The sequence below is a fragment of the Eumetopias jubatus genome, unplaced genomic scaffold (assembly GCF_037043125.1).
Source record: "Eumetopias jubatus isolate StellerSeaLion01/CBP00866 unplaced genomic scaffold, mEumJub1_p1.0 scaffold_1, whole genome shotgun sequence".
NCBI lineage: Eukaryota > Metazoa > Chordata > Mammalia > Carnivora > Otariidae > Eumetopias > Eumetopias jubatus.
In genome coordinates, this window is record NW_028274807.1 from 179,627,099 (window position 1) to 179,640,884 (window position 13,786).

Consider the following 13,786-nt stretch of genomic DNA (forward strand, 5'->3'; position numbering starts at 1 on the left):
CCCAAGGTCTCTGAGCTGGAAAAGTGGGGGTCAGGATTCAAATGCAGACAGTCTGACAGCAGACTCCTCCTCTAAACCACACTATGGATACTCACTGAGTACTTGTATGCTAGACCCTTTATATGCAGTATCTTATTGAATCGTCCCTGTCCCTGATTGACAGAGGAGCAGACTCATTCAATGTGGTTAAGTGACCTGCCCAAAGTCATAGGATTTAGCAAGTGTAGGAGCCAAGATATGAACCAGGTTTTCTGTCTCCCAAGCCCGATCTTGGACCCTCTTGCTTCATTGCATGCCTAAGTATGCCATTTACACTGCCATACACAAACCCGCCTTGTGTATAAAACTGCCAACAAGGGGTGCCTAGATGACGGAGGTGGTGGGGTGTAACCCACTCATGGTTTCTGCTCCAGTTCTGATCTCGGGGTCCTGATCATGGAGCCCTGCCTCGGACTCCATGCTCAACACAGAGTTCGCTTGGGGCTCTCCCTGCCCCTCTCCCCTACACTCTCATTCTCTCTCTCAAATAAATAAATCTTAAAAAAAAAAAAAAAACAAAACTGCCAACAAGCCCACTGAGGGTGGATTCCAGAGGCTGTGCTTCTAGAAGCCCTGCCCTAAGCAGCGAAACAGTCCTTACTGTCATATCTCATTGAGGCGCTTGACAGATGGGGAAACTGAGGCCCAGAGAGGCTAAAGGACTTGCATAAAGTCTTATGTCTTATGGAGCAGTGGCACCAGGATCTGAATACAAGTGCCCTGGACTTAGGGGCCCTGGCCTATGCAGTTGTGCTCTTCAGAGGACACTGAATTTGGCAGCGGAGGACTATCTGGGGGAAGGAGGTTGGGAGCCCAGTTTTCCATTTCTGCACCGTCCCCAAATTACTCCAGGCCCTTTAACCTCTTTCTGCTTTTCCCTCCCTTCAAGAAGTGTAGCGAAACTGCCACCCACCTTCTTCACAGAAATTTTGCAAAGATTAATTGGATAATTTCAGAATCGTTCTTTGAGCTGTTTGAAGGAAAGTTGCTGTCGAGAAGAACAAAGTAAAATAACAATAATAATTATTATATTTAAATGTATTTATGAAGATCTCTGTGGGGGCAATTAAGAGGAGACCAGCTGGGGCTTGTGGGAAATTCACCAGGTGATGGGATGCCTGTGTCCCTGCCCGTCGCCCCCGGTCCCGCCAGCGTGCTGGTGGAGTGACAGTGCGGAGGTCCGGGGTCTGAAAGGATGGGCCCAGGAGGATGGGGGCTTCCGAGCCAGAGCCACCCCATGCTTCAGTCCCCAAATAACTTGCCCGCCCATCTCAGGCCTTCAGGAGGCAGCACCTGTTGTGACCCCAGACTGGTGACCTCAAAGTGCTCAGACAGCTCTTTCCAAAACCTCCTCTCCCCTGTCATTGGCGGTGGAGAACTTAGTCTTTAGGCTTCCACATCCGTCCTATAATTAATTACTGCCCATTTACCAGAGGGACAGAAAATTCCTACCTCAGCCGGGGGCCTCGGAGGACTCCTCTCACATCTGCTGCGGAACCTGTGTTTGTATTTAGTGGTGGGCCTGGCGGATCATGAGGTTTTGATGCCACAGAGCTATTGCAGCCAGTTTATTCGAGGTTCTCCGGATCCCTCGGCTGCTCACATCTGGTCTATTCAGGCATCGCCCTCTCTCCATTCGGAGGGCCTGGGTTTTGGTGGGCAAGATGTTCTCTTTTACAATCGATTTGCCTTTGATCTTTAAGACTGGCTTTCCTGCTTAAACACCTGGCCGTGCTTAGCCGCTGTAGTGATTCCACACTCCTGCACAGTGTTGCTTTTCTTTTTATACACAGATGGCCATCATGCTGGGTGCAACTGCAACCACAGCCTGCTCATCATCTAAGAACAGATTTTTTCCCCCTGCAGCCAATCCAGACAGGATAACCTCTGAGGCGAACACTCGGGTACCTTCCCAACTCTTACAACTTCATTTTCTGCTCCGCACCAACCCCCACCAGCCCCTCTCCACCACGTGTGAGCAGAGGCTGGGCCCCCAGGAGCGGAGCGTCTCCAACAGCGGTGTGCATACAAATCATCTGGGCATCTGATTAAAATACAGAGTGTGATCCATCAGACAAGGGTGGGTCTCAGACTCTGATTTCTGATGGGCTCCCAGGGGATGCGGATATTGCTGGCGCATGAACCACATGTTGAGCAGGAAAAATCTTAGATTACTTCTGAATCATCTCCACACTGGCCTCCCTGTAAAATGTTCCTATTTCTGTCCCTTGCTCTTAACTAAATGTAACCCCTTTATGTTCTCTTCCCATAGAAGCACTCTCCTGTCCACACACAGGTGACTATTTCATACTCAAGTGCTAATAGCTGATAGAGAAGCAGGTTAAAGCATTAGAAGAGAGCAGGGCATAGGATCCACGTTGTGACTACTATATGAGGATCACACTTCTAGTAGCTGGGCCATGATTGTTTTTAAACTATCCTGACAATATTCTACCTTGATGAAAGTTTTTAAAGGAATTTTATTGACCATATGAAATCTCGTATCGAATCTTTCTGTGTCCATTCTCCCCCTACCCTCCAAGAACACAGAGAATCACAAAGGTACAACTCAGTACTTACTCAGAGCACCCAGACATGAGAAAAGCATTATCCAGTTGTGGTCGAGAAGACTAGCTGTGTACCTGGCAAACTCCATTCTGCAGCTGACACCAGTTTCTTCCATTCAGTCTTGAGCAAAGCAGTTGCCATGTCATAAGTCTGATAACATAATTAAAACGTTGTGAGCACAACTGAGTCTGTGCTGGCCTTTTAACGACTCCTTGGGGATGACATTCAGGAAGAGCATGGGCATCTGAATGGAGCTGATGGAATGCCTCTCTCTAGGAGGGACACTCTTTTATGCCATCACTAAATGAGCTGTTAGGATTCTCCCATTGCTACATCATGGTCGACAGGGAGATGAGAATCTGTGATAGGATACCATATGATCCTAGGCTTATATCCGGTTTCCAGAGCATGGTTATTTAACTTGTTGGCCTCATTTTCCCCATCTGTGTAATGGGTGTAACTATCATCATTTATCTGGGGCTCTTCATGTGATAGGCTCTGTAGAATCCATCCCCGTCCCTAGGACAGCCTTATAAAGCTATCTAACAAGTGGTATGACATGGGTCCCAGTCACTGAGTGCAAACCAGCCCTTACTACTGGACAGGCCCTAGAGGCTCTGCTGTACCCGCATCTCCCTTTAGCTCAGGATTGCAAGGTAGCCCACGAGGGGTGGGGTGGTTCAGCCAGGATCCTGGGAGAGTGTGTGCTCTGGGGACTCAAAGCAACTGCTCATTGCTCTGGTATGAAGGCATTTCAGTACTGTAACTGGTCCACCCTCACTTGGCCAATGAGAATATGGAAACTCAGATGAAGCAAGTTCCCCAAGACTACACATGCAGTGACTGCCCTACTGGGTCTGACATGTGGTGATGGAGGTGAAGGTGCGTGCTACAGTATCGGGCGTCCGGTCCGTTGGCACTCAGGAAGTCTTGATCTTCTTTGTCCTTTGTCCACACTCAGCTCCTGCCTGTTTCGCCACTACATTCAATGCTGTCTTCTTCCTGGGGACTCGAACCTTTGGCCTCCTCCTTCCCCAGCAGGGCCTGTCTGCTGCCATGACTCATGGCTTCCAGTTCTCCTGGCTGCACCTCTGCGCACGGGAGTTTTCTAGCTACAGGTTGGTGAAGTCTTCCAAGGCAGGATGTTTACATCCCCTAGAGGAATGGCACGGAATCAAGCCAGCCCTTGCTTGGCAACCCCTGGCTGTTCTTTCCAGCCGAAGGCACCCTGCCAAACCCACTCAGGAGAAGGAAAACATAACAAGTGCTGATGTGCTTCCATTTTACATAGAACATAATAAAAGTTTTCAGGATGATTTATTTTCCTAAACAAGAAAATACAATGGACACCTTCCATTATTCAACATGCTAATGATAACTTTTACTTCCTTGTCGAGGATGATCTAGAGTGGTGTTCAGCTGAAGTACAAAGAACACACAGAGAAAACACACACATGCACGCACACAGTCATAGGATCCCATGACACTCCGTGCCATGACAGTGGGGAAATTAACTGTGGAACAAGGGGATTTGAAACTAAAGGGGAAAACATGTTTCCACATTTGCAATTTTCCAGGCAACATAAGAACAGGGGCTTCTTTAATTTTAGGTGAATCACTTGGAAGTGTCCCCCATCCAAAGTGCATATTGATAACTCAATGCATGCTTGATTGTCATTTTTATGGAATATATTTCTTCCAGCTGACATTATTGAAGCCACAAGGAGCAGAGAGCACAGAGTTGTATGATTTCTTAAGATCCTTGCTCTTGGCCCAGTTAACACGGACATGGGAGGTGGGGACGGGGTGACCTGGAATACCATGGTTCCCTTTTCACCTGAGAAAACATCGGAGGCCTTTTCCCCTGAGAGTTACAATTAACCAGGAAAACGTGGAAGTTTGTTTTGATTCTGAGCAAGTTTGATAGAGCAGGAGAATCTCTACTTTCTGATGAATGATGACTTTTTCCAAGTAGAAAGTAAGTGGTAATTAAAGTTGTTAATTTCCAAAGTGTTGACGGATGTTACGTATGTTCAAATGGATATCAATAAAAATTAAGTCAGTCCAAATAACTTATTTGAGAATTCACACCATAACTCAAGTATTGGTGTCACGAGACACGAGTTCATTTCTAAATTTTCCTTTATATTTTAAGCTTTTTAGGTAGTTTGTGCACCGAGTGGGTGTGCCAATAGGAGAGCCTAGAGAGTAGTTTGGAGCTAGTTGTGTGACCCTGACGTCTTCCAGGAGACTCTATTTATTAAAGAAATAGTTTAAGGGGGGAAAAAAAAGCTAAAGCTTTTGCCGATTCCCTAAATGGTTTGTTGGCTGTGAAAATGTAAGCATCCCTAAAAAATTTTAATGGCCTTAGCCGTTCTCCAGAAATTCCTCCATTTTGAGTTTTAGATTTATGAGTGAAAACAGAAGGCAGCATTTCTCAATTCTGAATCACAGCGGAACAGGCCATGTTTGGGAGCAGTTGGGGCTCGGGCTCCGGAGTTGGTTGGCTAGATGACCCTGGACAAGCTGGTTAACCTCAGGCAAGTTATTATTCCATTATAAGATGCAAAAGATTATAGGTTGTCATGAGGTGGAAATAAAGCAACACAGGTAAAGTATTTAGGACCAGTACCTAGCACAAAGGGATCCTTCAAGAAATGTTGCCCTTCCCACACTCCCCGCAAAAAGTAAAGAAAAAAAAAAAACCCTTATATATGCCAAAGCTAACATAATAAAATGGAGAGCTGAAGGAAATTTTCTGAAATAATGCATCATCATATATTTAGTACTAATCAAAAAGGTTCTGTTTTTATTCTTTGATCCTTCCCGGTAAATGTTGATTGAATGCCTATCATGTGTACGGTGCTAGGAACAATTTCCTTCTACTCCAAAGCTGGGGGCACCTAGTTATGCAAGCAGTCATGTCTAATTTTAGAGGTTTTCTCAGCAGGAAGAAATGGCCAGGGAACATGCTGCTAAAACCAACAGGAGATACAGGTGAACCGCCTGGTCTCATTCTAGAGATTTCCAAAAGATAGTTCTAAAACTATGTTCTTCTTTATGAAGGGGCTTCTAAAATTCTTCGGGCTTAACTCCACCATTCCCTACTTGCAATATCATGTTTAGGATTATTCTAAATGTTTCTGAGACTTTCCACAACTATGTCTATTTCAAGTCTGTTCTCGGAAAATGGAACTCCACAGAAGGCAGTTCACGTGATTTTTAGTCCGAATCTATAAATAATTGGTGTATCCATTTTAGCCCCCAAAACTCCCATCTGGTTCTCTGTTCACACGAGACATTAGGCCGAAAGCTTGGAAGGGGAACGTTATCCCGCGATGCATGAACATCGTAGGATAATTGTGATCATAGTAGATGCTCCTCACTTCCGGTTTTTTGAGGACTATAGCTTGGGCTTCCCCAAGGTAATTTGCACCAGATCAGCAGGCTGGATGGGGGGAGAAAAACACTCGCAGGAAGGCATTTATTTCATCTTCCCTGTTCACTTATTCTGCGTGTCTGCAGGCATTAAGACTCTTCACGGTTCAGGATCAAGAAGGCCTGACCTCGCCCCTGCTCCAACTGCAGACTTTTTCTAATTCATGTCTGTGAAAGGCAGAAGAACACAGCTTGTTTGGGGGATCCCAGATGGAGTTTGCAGGATGGATATTAGGAAAATCATCTCTTTGACTGGTAAACTGAGAAATTTAAATTGGAACAGCCTTGAAAAACCATACGTGTTGGGAGATGGGGTGGGGGTGAGGCAGGCCAGGATGTCGCCTTTGCATCTGCAAGAGTCCTATTTTGTAGAGTCAGTCTGCACTTTAAGAATTCCTAATGGGTACAGTCCGTTCAGAAACTCAGCTGAATGTGCTGGAGTCTCTGATCATGTCATTTTGATTGGGGGAGGGAGGGAAACAATGACACACAAACACACTCTTAACAAAAGATGGGGAAAATGTGGGCACCAGGCGTGTCCCTGCTGATCTGAGAATGACAGTTGAAGAGGGAACATTTCAAGTGCAGGGACTGAAGCAAGAGCAGCCCCCAGACAGGAGAGGGGAGAAGGGTCAGCAAAGGTAAGTTGATAAGCAAAACAGGCTGGGGGCCGGGGGCCGAGGAAAGGCGAGGTGATGTCAAAATAAGGGGAAGCAGAAACCAAGTAAATGGAACCCACTATGACTTATTAGGAATGTTTAATTTGAAATTGTGATCCCTACAATTACTGAAAATGGTGCAGTTAAAAGGAAAGCAGTTCCATTGTGATGGCAGGAAGAACCCTAGAAATGTTTGACATTCAAATGCCTTTAAAACAAAACAAAACAAAACAAAAACATCCTTTGTTCCAAAGTTCTTGTTTTGCATCTGGTGAAATGCATATTAATTTTTCTTCTTTCATCATGAATTGCTGTGTGTTCTGTATCTTCTTTATGGAGACGAGAGGGGGGTATCCATAGATGGAAAACGAAAGGATACCCTCCCCTCCTTGCACCATCCACTCCAACTTTTCATCTTGGCCCTATAGCATGGATGAGAAAACAATGGGGCAGTCTGGAAAGGAGATGGAGGTCGAACAAAAGAATTCTTGAATGTGAGGGTTAGGAGTAGATCAGTCGGCTAGCTTACATGGGGCAGGGCATTTACTTTAGTAAAAAGCCTCGCTACCACCCCAGGTTCCCCAGGATCCCCATCTCTTGACCTCATTGATCCATAACCCTCCCTACCAAACAAACCTGGAACTGAAACCCTGTTTTTCCTTTGCCTTCCTGAGAGTGACTGGCAGTGTAGCCACAGAACTGGCAGGTTCTGATTAGGAATTAAATTCAGGCCCATTCACGATGTACGTTAACTTTGTGGGTGGAAAGAAACCTGGAGAAGAGAGAGGAAACAAGCCTTCGAGCCTCCAAAAATTGGCAGGCAGACTTCCGGAACGAGGCTTCTCCAAGGAATCTTCTGGAATTAAACCTGGGACTGAAATACATTTGCAAATGATCAGGCTTCAAAGTGGGGTTGAGTTTCCTTGTGTCATGCTGATATGGGCCCGGAGAGTTTTGTGGGTTTTTTTGGAGATGAGAAGGGAGAAATGCGCCCTGAGAACGCAGAGCTGAAAATTCTGGGCTGCAAATCACTTGCTCAGACCGGCCCTCCCTCTGATATTCTTCCCAAATACGTCATGGCATTCATGAAGAACGCTTGCTGCTTAAATGTCGGATTATGCAGTAATAGTCCCCAAATGAGAACCCAAATGCCTTAAAAAAAAAAAAAATTCATCGGTTGTCTTTAAGGTTTGTGTGGCTGCTCAAATATCCTCTGTCGTGTTTGGCCTTTAGCAGACCACATGGAAGCAGGTTTCTTATTTACAGACCATCCTTTCTGACACATTTATCTGGTGTGATTAATTAAAGATGATTTTTAAATCCATATTTTTCTTTAAAATGCTGAAGAGACAGCCCTGCATTTCTCTGTCCGCAAGTGGTGGTCCCAAACTACCATAAGATGGCACTCTAACATAAATTATGGCAGGAGTCAGCTGTACGGTATAATTAAAAGAGGATGGCCAGATTTGCAGGTGAGCATACAGGAATGATTCCCACGGAGATACATTAACTAGGAAATGTGCTAAGAGCCTGTTATATCCGTATTGGACTTTCATCAGTGAGACGCTCTCCAGGAATTCAATGCAGACAGGCCCTTTTACATTTTTGGAGAAAAATAAATTTAAATATAGCCTGAAAGAAAAGATTTGAAAAATAATAATAGAGAAAAATCAGACCAAACCGCAAGTGCAAAAATGGAAAGGTGTTTTCCATTCTTGGTTCTGTCTCAGGAATATAATCACTAAGGTCAAAATGAAAACCTTGTTTAACCATTTTCCCATTCTTCGCTTCCCTGTCATTAGGGGAGAGGAGGGGCTGTAGACGATCTCGGTCAAGTGGCCAACCCCACGGGGCCTGGCTGTGGAACATGAACATCAGTGCCAGCATATTTATCCCCTTGTGTTGCACAAAGCAAGCATCGCCTTTTACAGAAGGGCATTGGGGAATAAAAAGTATTCTGGGATACTGATGCAGCAGGCATTCTTTTTTTTTGTTTTTTTTTTTGTTTGTTTTTTTTTTTTTTTTTTTTTTGCCATGCTCTGTTGGAAAAAGGGCTCAGTTATTCTGCCTGTGCCAAAGTGGCCTCGGTTTAGTGGCAATCCCTTAGAGATTAAAAGGAAAGAGGGGAGGAAAACCTCATCCAAATTCTTTTGTAGGGGCTTCATAGCTTCAGGTGCAGTGGAAAAAGCATCGCCAGCATGTTCTCTGGCTTCATAGAAAAGAAAAAAAAATCACCGTTTCTTGGCGATCTTAGGCTATTGTGATACCAAGTGGGTAAGCTCTTAGGGTTGGCATCAAACCAGGTACACACGTCTCTGTGCTTAGCAAGCAGGTATCTGGGTCCTGTTCAGTACGGTGCACCCCAGGGAGAGGTGCTGCGTGCTGCTGGAACATCCATGCACTGGTTTTCTGAAACACGTCGCATCCCTGTGAACAGCATGGCGACACTTGGCCAAGAGGAGGTCGTTGGGGAACCTGGCAACCTGGCTTTCTGTGGAAACATCAGCCTCCTTTTCTTAATGATTTTCCTGCCCACCACTCCAGTCGAGAGAATAGCTGGAACATCAGGCACCTGACACTGCTGGTCGTAGTCCAATCAGAAATGCCTGGGGGCGGGGGGCAGGTTGTAGTCTAGAAAGCGCCCCCGCATGGTCACGTGGGCTCAGAAGCTAGCAGAGCCCAACTTCTAGCTGATACAAAAACCGGTGGGCATTTCTCTCAGGGGGGTGAAGCCTCCATTTTTAGGAAGACTGGCTTGGCTGGTCTCTCTGGCACGTGGCTTGCTTGCCAGAGACACTGTGGAACAGAAATGGAGAAAGGACCAGTCTTACTCTAGTAACCGGTGCCACTTCTCACCGCCCTTCGTAAAATTGTCGTGGGATTGAGATGTCTGTTTTAGAGTGTGAAGAGCATTAAGTGGAGGCTTGCCTGGGGATGGAGGGAAGAGAAATGACTCGCCTCTTAATAAACTATGTCCTCTGCTTTCTGCGGTCAAAGATTTGTTGTGAAATGCCCAACATGCTTTGTTCCTCCGATTACCTGTTTACTTGCAAATACTGGATTCCCCCTCCCACCTCTTGCTAAGCATCTGGCTGAATGCTATTTTGAATGTGCTGTTTTAGACGTCCTCTCTTTTTTTTTCTAACAGCGTACTTTCTTTTTCTCAAATGGAAAAAATTATGTCTGAGTTCACAGGTGCAGGAAAGTTGGTGTATAAGGCTCCCGATCCCTTACCCAAAACCCTTGGTGCCAGAAAATAGAATTTGGGGGAATTTAGCAAAGTATTATCATGCATAGACCATACATTTCATACCCTGTAATGATACGTTAATATTTCTGCAGGGAAATGTGTGAATGTTGATATTAATGACATAAGTAAACTCTATAAAGATCCCATAGCAGGTCAGGTCTTGCCAACGTTGAGTTAATTAAACAAAACTTTGAGTTTCAAAATTGTGAATAAGGGAATGTGGTTCAGTATTTCTATTGTGTATGTGTATTTCTATTTTAGTAGAAATATAATGTACAAGTTACATTCAGAATTCATGGATTATGGAAGAAAAGGATAGCCTTTGAGATCTGGCTCTGGAATTGCCTCTAATCATAACTCCTTACATATTCATAGCCTTCTAGTTTTGCCTCCTTACTGACTAATCAGAACCTGTGGCCCAGGGGTTGCAAACTCAGGTGTTTCAGGAGAGCAGAGAGATAATATAAACTGGGTGGGTTGGGGTAGGCAACAGGGAATGGCGAGGACCAGGGCACAGGAGAGCATCCCACAGAGGCACCTACCACTAAGCAGTTCCTGATAACTGCTGCCAAGTGGGAGAGTGCCTAGTGCCTTGGCACCTAATTCACTTTTTAAAAAACTCCATGTAAAACATATCACTCATGTTGTTTTTACTATCCTCAAAACCACATATACATCAAAAGAAGACAAAACAAAACAAAAACCATTTGTATCTATCTTCTCCTTGCCCGGTCCCCAAGTGGTTTCTCCCTGGTTTCTAGTGGTTGCTATCATTTCCATTCTGGCTTTGATGGACTCCCTATCCAACCTTGGCCTCCTTACTTGACCTTGACCACCCCATGGCCAGGTATTTAAACTGTGCATTGGATACAATAAAAGCACCCCACTTTGTGTAGACCTTGCATTATTCCTCTTATTCTGTTAATTAGCTGTTGATGGCCTTAGTCCCAGGAGACCCTCTTGCTCCCCTACTTTCTTCTTCTTTCCTTCACCTGCCCATGTCTCCAAAGAGCCAAATGGATTATGCCTCTGGATACTGTCCCCTCTCCTCATTTACTTTTTTTTTTTAAGTGAAGCATAATTGGCATATAACATTATAGTACTTTCAGGTGTGCAACATCATGTACTTGCATACATACTGCAAAATGATCACAACAGTAAGTCCATTTAACATCGTCACCATACATGGTTAGTTTTTTTTTTCTGGTAATGAGAACTTCTAAGATGTACTCTCGGCAACTTTCAAATGCACAATATAGTATTGTTAACTCTAATCACCATGCTGTGTTTTATATCCCCATGACTTATTTATCTTATAACTGGAAATTTGTGCCTTTTGACCCCCTTTACCCATTTCACTCACCCCCTACTCCCTGCCTTTGGCAGCCACCAGTCTGTTCTCTGTATCTGTGAGCTCAGTTTTGTTTTGTTTTAAGATTCCATATAGAAGTGAAATCATGCAGTATTTCTCTTTCTCTGTCTGACTTATTTCACTTAGCATAATGTCCTCAACGTCCATCCGCCCCCATGTTGTTGCAAATGGCAAGATTTTCTTTTTTTTTTTTATGGCTAAATTATATGCCATTGTGTATATGTATATTTTCCCTATCTTGGTTATTGTAAATAATGCTGTAATGTTGGGGCACCTGGGTGGCTCAGTCGGTTGAGTGTCCAATTCTTGATTTTGGCTCAGGTCATGAGATTGAGCCCCGTATCTGGTTCCTTGCTGGGCTAGGAGTCTGCTTAAGATTCTCTCCCTGTCCCTCTCCCTTTGCCCCTCCCCCACTTAAAAAATGCAACAATGAACATGGAATGTATATATCTTTTCAATTTGGTGTTTTTGTTTTCTTCAGATAAATAACCAGTAATGGAACTGCTGGATCCTATGATAGTCCTATTTTTAATTTTTTAAGGAACCTTCATACTATATTCCATAATGGCTGTACCAATTTACATTCCCACCAACAGTGTGCAAGGGTTTCATTTTCTCCACCTCCTTGCCAACTCAATATTTCTTGTCTTTTTGATGATAGCCACTCTAACAGGTGTGAAGTGATAGCTGATTGTGGGGTTTTTTTTTGTTTTTTTTTTTTTTTTGCATTTCTCTGATGATTAGTGAAGTTGAGCACCTTTTCTTATATTCGTTGGTCATTTTTGTGTCTTCTTTGGGAAAATGTCTATTCAGATCCTCTGCCCATTTTTTATTGCTATTGAGTTGTAGGAGTTCTTAATATATTTTGGATATTAGTTCCTTATCAGATATATGATTTGCAGATACTTTTTACCATTCAGTAGGTTGCCTTTCATTTTGTTGGTGGTTTCCTTTGCTGTGCAGAATCCTCATTCACTTTTAATCTGATCGAACAGATATAACCCAAGCCTCTAGTTAACAAACCCACTGTGTTCTTCTTGAACTAACTCACATCATTTGCACACATCTGAAATTCTCTCCTCCCTGGTGTCAATGTCACTACGCCTGTCAGATTTCCTTCCTTTTCCCCTGTATCTTCACTCCACTCCACTAGTTTCTTCCAACCAGGTTCTAGCCTCCGCTTCCTTCTTCCCCATATTCCATAGGGAGTATAGGGAAGAGCTTTTGGTTCTCTAAATATTACCTCCATCTTGGCCATTCCACTATCTGGACTTTTAGGTGTGTCTTTCCTCCTTAGTGACAAGAACTGACCTTCCAGGTGGATATTCCACAAGCTACTCAAACTCAATCTGCCCAAAAGAGAACCTCACACATTCCCCTCTAATCAACACCAGCTCTTCTTACTCAGCTCTGTTTTCCTATCCATGAATTAAACCCAGTCGTTTCTGAGCTGCACACTTTCCATCCCAGCAGTCAATGAAGCCAGCAGGGTCCATCTCCTTCATGATTCTTGTTTCATGCCCACTCACAGTGCTTCCCCCCCTCCTCTCTTATTACTACTGTACGCATTCTCAGGCTCTCATCCATCTAGTCTATCCTGTGAGATTAGAGTTCCTAAAACCCAACAACAGCCATGCCATTCACCTGGTTGTCTGCTGGCTCCTCACTGCCTTCCACATTAAGCTGTTTCTCTTTACCAAGCTGTTAAGACTTCAATAACCATAACCTACCTTATTTTCTTATTTTTTTAAGATTTTATTTATTTATTTGACAGAGAGAGACACAGTGAGAGAAGGAACACAAGCAGGGGGAGTGAGAGAGGGAGAAGCAGGTTTCCCACGGAGCAGGGAGCCCGATGCGGGGCTCGATCCTAGGACCCTGGGATCATGACCTGAGCCGAAGGCAGACGCTTAATGACTGAGCCACCCAGGCACCCCTACCTTATTTTCGATCTTATTGACCATGATTCCCATTTGTGTACACTATAAATTTGATAAACTGGACTACTTGTTGAAACCATCTCATTTTTCTGGAAGGAAATAGGCTCATCCTTATCTATAGTGAAGGCTTGCTTGAATGCCTAGAGGCTAAGGTGCAGTTGATACAGTTTGACCAATTCATAGATCGTGTCACATAATGTAGATATTTTACTGTCTCCATTTAGACTTTCTAGAACATGTGGTGTTTTAAATGCACTCCCAATGATAAAATGGAAGAAGAGGAGTTCATGGCCTCTTAATAATTAAAACCTTCCTTATTGCATTAATTATTCCCTAAGCAAGTACTAAAAAGCTGTGAAACTTAACTAAATAAAAATAATCTGTATGGCTGAGAGTTAACAGATTAGTAATGGATTATGACACATACTGAACCATGGTAGCACAAAAAGTCAAGGTCAAATTTTCTGCTAATAGTGGTCATCAGCAGCATATCTAATAGGGCCCTGATAACTTGAACATA

At 44.0% G+C, this 13,786-nt stretch overlaps 1 pseudogene; it reads left to right on the forward strand.

Moving 5' to 3' along the window:
• The first annotated feature begins 3,477 nt into the window (after positions 1-3,477).
• LOC148165107 (uncharacterized) overlaps positions 3,478-13,786 on the forward strand; it is a 55,335-nt pseudogene continuing 45,026 nt past the window's right edge.